Source organism: Cajanus cajan, chromosome 9 (assembly GCF_000230855.2).
Source record: "Cajanus cajan strain Asha chromosome 9, NIPB_CcT2T_4, whole genome shotgun sequence".
Taxonomy (NCBI): Eukaryota; Viridiplantae; Streptophyta; class Magnoliopsida; order Fabales; family Fabaceae; genus Cajanus; species Cajanus cajan.
This window is the reverse complement of record NC_138525.1, coordinates 44,165,830-44,175,617: the sequence shown is the minus strand read 5'-3', so window position 1 is coordinate 44,175,617 and position 9,788 is coordinate 44,165,830.

The following is a 9,788-nucleotide window of genomic DNA, read 5'->3' as shown; positions in this document are numbered from 1 at the left end:
GTTGTGCATTTGTGTTGGTTATTAATCTCCCCAGGTGTGACAAGTAAGTCAAATGAAGAATTAGAGAGAACCAATGAACACTAAACCAATTACATGCTATGTTGTGGATTTGTGTTGGTTATTAGTCTCCCCAGGTGTAACAAGTAAGTCAAATGAAGAATTAGAGAGAACCGATGAACAGTAAACCAATTTCATGTTATGTTGTGCATTTGTGTTGGTTCTTTGTCTCCCCAGGTGTAGCAAGTAAGTCAGATGAAGAATTAGAGAGAACCAATGAACAGTAAACCAATTACATGTTATGTTGTGCATTTTTATTGGTTATTAGTCTGCCCATGAGTAGCAAGTAAGTCAGTTAAAGAACTAGAGAGAACCAATGAACAGTAAACCAATTACATGTTATGTTTTGCATTTCTGTTGGTTATTAGTCTCCCCAGCTGTAGCAAGTAAGTCAAATTAAGAATTAGAGAGAACCAATGAACAGTAAACCAATTACATGTTGTGCATTTGTGTTGGTTATTAGTCTGCCCAGGTGTAACAAGTAAGTCAAATGAAGAATTAGAGAGAACCAATGAAGAGTAAACCAATTACATGTTATGTTGTGCATTTGTGTTGGTTATTAGTCTCCCCAAGTGTAGCAAGTAAGTCATTTGAAGAATTAAATAGAACCAATGAACAGTAAACCAATTACATGTTATGTTGTGCATTTGTGTTGGTTATTAATCTCCCCAGGTGTGACAAGTAAGTCAAATGAAGAATTAGAGAGAACCAATGAACACTAAACCAATTACATGCTATGTTGTGGATTTGTGTTGGTTATTAGTCTCCCCAGGTGTAGCAAGTAAGTCAAATGAAGAATTAGAGTGAACCCATGAACAGTAAACCAATTTCATGTTATGTTGTGCATTTGTGTTGGTTCTTAGTCTCCCCAGGTGTAGCAAGTAAGTCAGATGAAGAATTAGAGAGAACCAATGAACAGTAAACCAATTACATGTTATGTTGTGCATTTTTATTGGTTATTAGTCTGCCCATGAGTAGCAAGTAAGTCAGTTAAAGAACTAGAGAGAACCAATGAACAGTAAACCAATTACATGTTATGTTTTGCATTTCTGTTGGTTATTAGTCTCCCCAGCTATAGCAAGTAAGTCAAATTAAGAATTAGAGAGAACCAATGAACAGTAAACCAATTACATGTTGTGCATTTGTGTTGGTTATTAGTCTGCCCAGGTGTAACAAGTACGTCAAATGAAGAATTAGAGAGAACCAATGAAGAGTAAACCAATTACATGTTATGTTGTGCATTTGTGTTGGTTATTAGTCTCCCCAAGTGTAGCAAGTAAGTCATTTGAAGAATTAAATAGAACCAATGAACAGTAAACCAATTACATGTTATGTTGTGCATTTGTGTTGGTTATTAATCTCCCCAGGTGTGACAAGTAAGTCAAATGAAGAATTAGAGAGAACCAATGAACACTAAACCAATTACATGCTATGTTGTGGATTTGTGTTGGTTATTAGTCTCCCCAGGTGTAGCAAGTAAGTCAAATGAAGAATTAGAGAGAACCAATGAACAGTAAACCAATTTCATGTTATGTTGTGCATTTGTGTTGGTTCTTAGTCTCCCCAGGTGTAGCAAGTAAGTCAGATGAAGAATTAGAGAGAACCAATGAACAGTAAACCAATTACATGTTATGTTGTGCATTTTTATTGGTTATTAGTCTGCCCATGAGTAGCAAGTAAGTCAGTTAAAGAACTAGAGAGAACCAATGAACAGTAAACCAATTACATGTTATGTTTTGCATTTCTGTTGGTTATTAGTCTCCCCAGCTGTAGCAAGTAAGTCAAATTAAGAATTAGAGAGAACCAATGAACAGTAAACCAATTACATGTTGTGCATTTGTGTTGGTTATTAGTCTGCCCAGGTGTAACAAGTAAGTCAAATGAAGAATTAGAGAGAACCAATGAAGAGTAAACCAATTACATGTTATGTTGTGCATTTGTGTTGGTTATTAGTCTCCCCAAGTGTAGCAAGTAAGTCATTTGAAGAATTAAATAGAACCAATGAACAGTAAACCAATTACATGTTATGTTGTGCATTTGTGTTGGTTATTAATCTCCCCAGGTGTGACAAGTAAGTCAAATGAAGAATTAGAGAGAACCAATGAACACTAAACCAATTACATGCTATGTTGTGGATTTGTGTTGGTTATTAGTCTCCCCAGGTGTAACAAGTAAGTCAAATGAAGAATTAGAGAGAACCGATGAACAGTAAACCAATTTCATGTTATGTTGTGCATTTGTGTTGGTTCTTTGTCTCCCCAGGTGTAGCAAGTAAGTCAGATGAAGAATTAGAGAGAACCAATGAACAGTAAACCAATTACATGTTATGTTGTGCATTTTTATTGGTTATTAGTCTGCCCATGAGTAGCAAGTAAGTCAGTTAAAGAACTAGAGAGAACCAATGAACAGTAAACCAATTACATGTTATGTTTTGCATTTCTGTTGGTTATTAGTCTCCCCAGCTGTAGCAAGTAAGTCAAATTAAGAATTAGAGAGAACCAATGAACAGTAAACCAATTACATGTTGTGCATTTGTGTTGGTTATTAGTCTGCCCAGGTGTAACAAGTAAGTCAAATGAAGAATTAGAGAGAACCAATGAAGAGTAAACCAATTACATGTTATGTTGTGCATTTGTGTTGGTTATTAGTCTCCCCAAGTGTAGCAAGTAAGTCATTTGAAGAATTAAATAGAACCAATGAACAGTAAACCAATTACATGTTATGTTGTGCATTTGTGTTGGTTATTAATCTCCCCAGGTGTGACAAGTAAGTCAAATGAAGAATTAGAGAGAACCAATGAACACTAAACCAATTACATGCTATGTTGTGGATTTGTGTTGGTTATTAGTCTCCCCAGGTGTAGCAAGTAAGTCAAATGAAGAATTAGAGTGAACCCATGAACAGTAAACCAATTTCATGTTATGTTGTGCATTTGTGTTGGTTCTTAGTCTCCCCAGGTGTAGCAAGTAAGTCAGATGAAGAATTAGAGAGAACCAATGAACAGTAAACCAATTAAATGTTATGTTGTGCATTTTTATTGGTTATTAGTCTGCCCATGAGTAGCAAGTAAGTCAGTTAAAGAACTAGAGAGAACCAATGAACAGTAAACCAATTACATGTTATGTTTTGCATTTCTGTTGGTTATTAGTCTCCCCAGCTATAGCAAGTAAGTCAAATTAAGAATTAGAGAGAACCAATGAACAGTAAACCAATTACATGTTGTGCATTTGTGTTGGTTATTAGTCTGCCCAGGTGTAACAAGTACGTCAAATGAAGAATTAGAGAGAACCAATGAAGAGTAAACCAATTACATGTTATGTTGTGCATTTGTGTTGGTTATTAGTCTCCCCAAGTGTAGCAAGTAAGTCATTTGAAGAATTAAATAGAACCAATGAACAGTAAACCAATTACATGTTATGTTGTGCATTTGTGTTGGTTATTAATCTCCCCAGGTGTGACAAGTAAGTCAAATGAAGAATTAGAGAGAACCAATGAACACTAAACCAATTACATGCTATGTTGTGGATTTGTGCTGGTTATTAGTCTCCCCAGGTGTAGCAAGTAAGTCAAATGAAGAATTAGAGAGAACCAATGAACAGTAAACCAATTTCATGTTATGTTGTGCATTTGTGTTGGTTCTTAGTCTCCCCAGGTGTAGCAAGTAAGTCAGATGAAGAATTAGAGAGAACCAATGAACAGTAAACCAATTACATGTTATGTTGTGCATTTTTATTGGTTATTAGTCTGCCCATGAGTAGCAAGTAAGTCAGTTAAAGAACTAGAGAGAACCAATGAACAGTAAACCAATTACATGTTATGTTTTGCATTTCTGTTGGTTATTAGTCTCCCCAGCTGTAGCAAGTAACTCAAATTAAGAATTAGAGAGAACCAATGAATAGTAAACCAATTACATGTTGTGCATTTGTGTTGGTTATTAGTCTGCCCAGGTGTAACAAGTAAGTCAAATGAAGAATTAGAGAGAACCAATGAAGAGTAAACCAATTACATGTTATGTTGTGCATTTGTGTTGGTTATTAGTCTCCCCAAGTGTAGCAAGTAAGTCATTTGAAGAATTAAATAGAACCAATGAACAGTAAACCAATTACATGTTATGTTGTGCATTTGTGTTGGTTATTAATCTCCCCAGGTGTGACAAGTAAGTCAAATGAAGAATTAGAGAGAACCAATGAACACTAAACCAATTACATGCTATGTTGTGGATTTGTGTTGGTTATTAGTATCCCCAGGTGTAGCAAGTAAGTCAAATGAAGAATTAGAGAGAACCAATGAACAGTAAACCAATTTCATGTTATGTTGTGCATTTGTGTTGGTTCTTAGTCTCCCCAGGTGTAGCAAGTAAGTCAGATGAAGAATTAGAGAGAACCAATGAACAGTAAACCAATTACATGTTATGTTGTGCATTTTTATTGGTTATTAGTCTGCCCATGAGTAGCAAGTAAGTCAGTTAAAGAACTAGAGAGAACCAATGAACAGTAAACCAATTACATGTTATGTTTTGCATTTCTGTTGGTTATTAGTCTCCCCAGCTGTAGCAAGTAAGTCAAATTAAGAATTAGAGAGAACCAATGAACAGTAAACCAATTACATGTTGTGCATTTGTGTTGGTTATTAGTCTGCCCAGGTGTAACAAGTACGTCAAATGAAGAATTAGAGAGAACCAATGATGAGTAAACCAATTACATGTTATGTTGTGCATTTGTGTTGGTTATTAATCTCCCCAGGTTGACAATTAAGTCAGTTCAAGAATTAAATACAACCAATGAACAGTAAACCAATTACATGTTATGTTGTGCATTTGTGTTGGTTATTAATCTCCCCAGGTGTGACAAGTAAGTCAAATGAAGAATTAGAGAGAACCAATGAACACTAAACCAATTACATGCTATGTTGTGGATTTGTGTTGGTTATTAGTCTCCCCAGGTGTAGCAAGTAAGTCAAATGAAGAATTAGAGAGAACCAATGAACAGTAAACCAATTTCATGTTATGTTGTGCATTTGTGTTGGTTCTTAGTCTCCCCAGGTGTAGCAAGTAAGTCAGATGAAGAATTAGAGAGAACCAATGAACAGTAAACCAATTACATGTTATGTTGTGCATTTTTATTGGTTATTAGTCTGCCCATGAGTAGCAAGTAAGTCAGTTAAAGAACTAGAGAGAACCAATGAACAGTAAACCAATTACATGTTATGTTTTGCATTTCTGTTGGTTATTAGTCTCCCCAGCTGTAGCAAGTAAGTCAAATTAAGAATTAGAGAGAACCAATGAATAGTAAACCAATTACATGTTGTGCATTTGTGTTGGTTATTAGTCTGCCCAGGTGTAACAAGTAAGTCAAATGAAGAATTAGAGAGAACCAATGAAGAGTAAACCAATTACATGTTATGTTGTGCATTTGTGTTGGTTATTAGTCTCCCCAAGTGTAGCAAGTAAGTCATTTGAAGAATTAAATAGAACCAATGAACAGTAAACCAATTACATGTTATGTTGTGCATTTGTGTTGGTTATTAATCTCCCCAGGTGTGACAAGTAAGTCAAATGAAGAATTAGAGAGAACCAATGAACACTAAACCAATTACATGCTATGTTGTGGATTTGTGTTGGTTATTAGTCTCCCCAGGTGTAGCAAGTAAGTCAAATGAAGAATTAGAGAGAACCAATGAACAGTAAACCAATTTCATGTTATGTTGTGCATTTGTGTTGGTTCTTAGTCTCCCCAGGTGTAGCAAGTAAGTCAGATGAAGAATTAGAGAGAACCAATGAACAGTAAACCAATTACATGTTATGTTGTGCATTTTTATTGGTTATTAGTCTGCCCATGAGTAGCAAGTAAGTCAGTTAAAGAACTAGAGAGAACCAATGAACAGTAAACCAATTACATGTTATGTTTTGCATTTCTGTTGGTTATTAGTCTCCCCAGCTGTAGCAAGTAAGTCAAATTAAGAATTAGAGAGAACCAATGAACAGTAAACCAATTACATGTTGTGCATTTGTGTTGGTTATTAGTGTGCCCAGGTGTAACAAGTAAGTCAAATGAAGAATTAGAGAGAACCAATGAAGAGTAAACCAATTACATGTTATGTTGTGCATTTGTGTTGGTTATTAGTCTCCCCAAGTGTAGCAAGTAAGTCATTTGAAGAATTAAATAGAACCAATGAACAGTAAACCAATTACATGTTATGTTGTGCATTTGTGTTGGTTATTAATCTCCCCAGGTGTGACAAGTAAGTCAAATGAAGAATTAGAGAGAACCAATGAACACTAAACCAATTACATGCTATGTTGTGGATTTGTGTTGGTTATTAGTCTCCCCAGGTGTAGCAAGTAAGTCAAATGAAGAATTAGAGTGAACCAATGAACAGTAAACTAATTTCATGTTATGTTGTGCATTTGTGTTGGTTCTTAGTCTCCCCAGGTGTAGCAAGTAAGTCAGATGAAGAATTAGAGAGAACCAATGAACAGTAAACCAATTACATGTTATGTTGTGCATTTTTATTGGTTATTAGTCTGCCCATGAGTAGCAAGTAAGTCAGTTAAAGAACTAGAGAGAACCAATGAACAGTAAACCAATTACATGTTATGTTTTGCATTTCTGTTGGTTATTAGTCTCCCCAGCTGTAGCAAGTAAGTCAAATTAAGAATTAGAGAGAACCAATGAACAGTAAACCAATTACATGTTGTGCATTTGTGTTGGTTATTAGTCTGCCCAGGTGTAACAAGTAAGTCAAATGAAGAATTAGAGAGAACCAATGAAGAGTAAACCAATTACATGTTATGTTGTGCATTTGTGTTGGTTATTAGTCTCCCCAAGTGTAGCAAGTAAGTCATTTGAAGAATTAAATAGAACCAATGAACAGTAAACCAATTACATGTTATGTTGTGCATTTGTGTTGGTTATTAATCTCCCCAGGTGTGACAAGTAAGTCAAATGAAGAATTAGAGAGAACCAATGAACACTAAACCAATTACATGCTATGTTGTGGATTTGTGTTGGTTATTAGTCTCCCCAGGTGTAGCAAGTAAGTCAAATGAAGAATTAGAGAGAACCAATGAACAGTAAACCAATTTCATGTTATGTTGTGCATTTGTGTTGGTTCTTAGTCTCCCCAGGTGTAGCAAGTAAGTCAGATGAAGAATTAGAGAGAACCAATGAACAGTAAACCAATTACATGTTATGTTGTGCATTTTTATTGGTTATTAGTCTGCCCATGAGTAGCAAGTAAGTCAGTTAAAGAACTAGAGAGAACCAATGAACAGTAAACCAATTACATGTTATGTTTTGCATTTCTGTTGGTTATTAGTCTCCCCAGCTGTAGCAAGTAAGTCAAATTAAGAATTAGAGAGAACCAATGAACAGTAAACCAATTACATGTTGTGCATTTGTGTTGGTTATTAGTCTGCCCAGGTGTAACAAGTACGTCAAATGAAGAATTAGAGAGAACCAATGATGAGTAAACCAATTACATGTTATGTTGTGCATTTGTGTTGGTTATTAATCTCCCCAGGTGTGACAATTAAGTCAGTTCAAGAATTAAATACAACCAATGAACAGTAAACCAATTTCATATTATGTTGTGCATTTGTGTTGGTTATGAGTCTCCCCAGGTGTAGCAAGTAAGTCAGTTGAAGAAATAGAGAGAACCAATGAACACTAAACCAATTACATGCTATGTTGTGGATTTGTGTTGGTTATTAGTCTCCCCAGGTGTAGAAGTAAGTCAAAAGAAGAATTAGAGAGAACCAATGAACAGTAAACCGATTTCATGTTATGTTGTGCATTTGTGTTGGTTCTTAGTCTCCCCAGGTGTAGCAAGTAAGTCAGATGAAGAATTAGAGAGAACCAATGAACAGTAAACCAATTACATGTTATGTTGTGCATTTTTATTGGTTATTAGTCTGCCCATGAGTAGCAAGTAAGTCAGTTAAAGAACTAGAGAGAACAAATGAACAGTAAACCAATTACATGTTATGTTTTGCATTTCTGTTGGTTATTAGTCTCCCCAGCTGTAGCAAGTAAGTCAAATTAAGAATTAGAGAGAACCAATGAACAGTAAACCAATTACATGTTGTGCATTTGTGTTGGTTATTAGTCTGCCCAGGTGTAACAAGTAAGTCAAATGAAGAATTAGAGAGAACCAATGAAGAGTAAACCAATTACATGTTATGTTGTGCATTTGTGTTGGTTATTAGTCTCCCCAAGTGTAGCAAGTAAGTCATTTGAAGAATTAAATAGAACCATTGAACAGTAAACCAATTACATGTTATGTTGTGCATTTGTGTTGGTTATTAATCTCCCCAGGTGTGACAAGTAAGTCAAATGAAGAATTAGAGAGAACCAATGAACACTAAACCAATTACATGCTATGTTGTGGATTTGTGTTGGTTATTAGTCTCCCCAGGTGTAGCAAGTAAGTCAAATGAAGAATTAGAGTGAACCAATGAACAGTAAACCAATTTCATGTTATGTTGTGCATTTGTGTTGGTTCTTAGTCTCCCCAGGTGTAGCAAGTAAGTCAGATGAAGAATTAGAGAGAACCAATGAACAGTAAACCAATTACATGTTATGTTGTGCATTTTTATTGGTTATTAGTCTGCCCATGAGTAGCAAGTAAGTCAGTTAAAGAACTAGAGAGAACCAATGAACAGTAAACCAATTACATGTTATGTTTTGCATTTCTGTTGGTTATTAGTCTCCCCAGCTATAGCAAGTAAGTCAAATTAAGAATTAGAGAGAACCAATGAACAGTAAACCAATTACATGTTGTGCATTTGTGTTGGTTATTAGTCTGCCCAGGTGTGACAATTAAGTCAGTTCAAGAATTAAATACAACCAATGAACAGTAAACCAATTTCATATTATGTTGTGCATTTGTGTTGGTTATGAGTCTCCCCAGGTGTAGCAAGTAAGTCAGTTGAAGAAATAGAGAGAACCAATGAACACTAAACCAATTACATGCTATGTTGTGGATTTGTGTTGGTTATTAGTCTCCCCAGGTGTAGAAGTAAGTCAAAAGAAGAATTAGAGAGAACCAATGAACAGTAAACCGATTTCATGTTATGTTGTGCATTTGTGTTGGTTCTTAGTCTCCCCAGGTGTAGCAAGTAAGTCAGATGAAGAATTAGAGAGAACCAATGAACAGTAAACCAATTACATGTTATGTTGTGCATTTTTATTGGTTATTAGTCTGCCCATGAGTAGCAAGTAAGTCAGTTAAAGAACTAGAGAGAACAAATGAACAGTAAACCAATTACATGTTATGTTTTGCATTTCTGTTGGTTATTAGTCTCCCCAGCTGTAGCAAGTAAGTCAAATTAAGAATTAGAGAGAACCAATGAACAGTAAACCAATTACATGTTGTGCATTTGTGTTGGTTATTAGTCTGCCCAGGTGTAACAAGTAAGTCAAATGAAGAATTAGAGAGAACCAATGAAGAGTAAACCAATTACATGTTATGTTGTGCATTTGTGTTGGTTATTAGTCTCCCCAAGTGTAGCAAGTAAGTCATTTGAAGAATTAAATAGAACCAATGAACAGTAAACCAATTACATGTTATGTTGTGCATTTGTGTTGGTTATTAATCTCCCCAGGTGTGACAAGTAAGTCAAATGAAGAATTAGAGAGAACCAATGAACACTAAACCAATTACATGCTATGTTGTGGATTTGTGTTGGTTATTAGTCTCCCCAGGTGTAGCAAGTAAGTCAAATGAAGAAT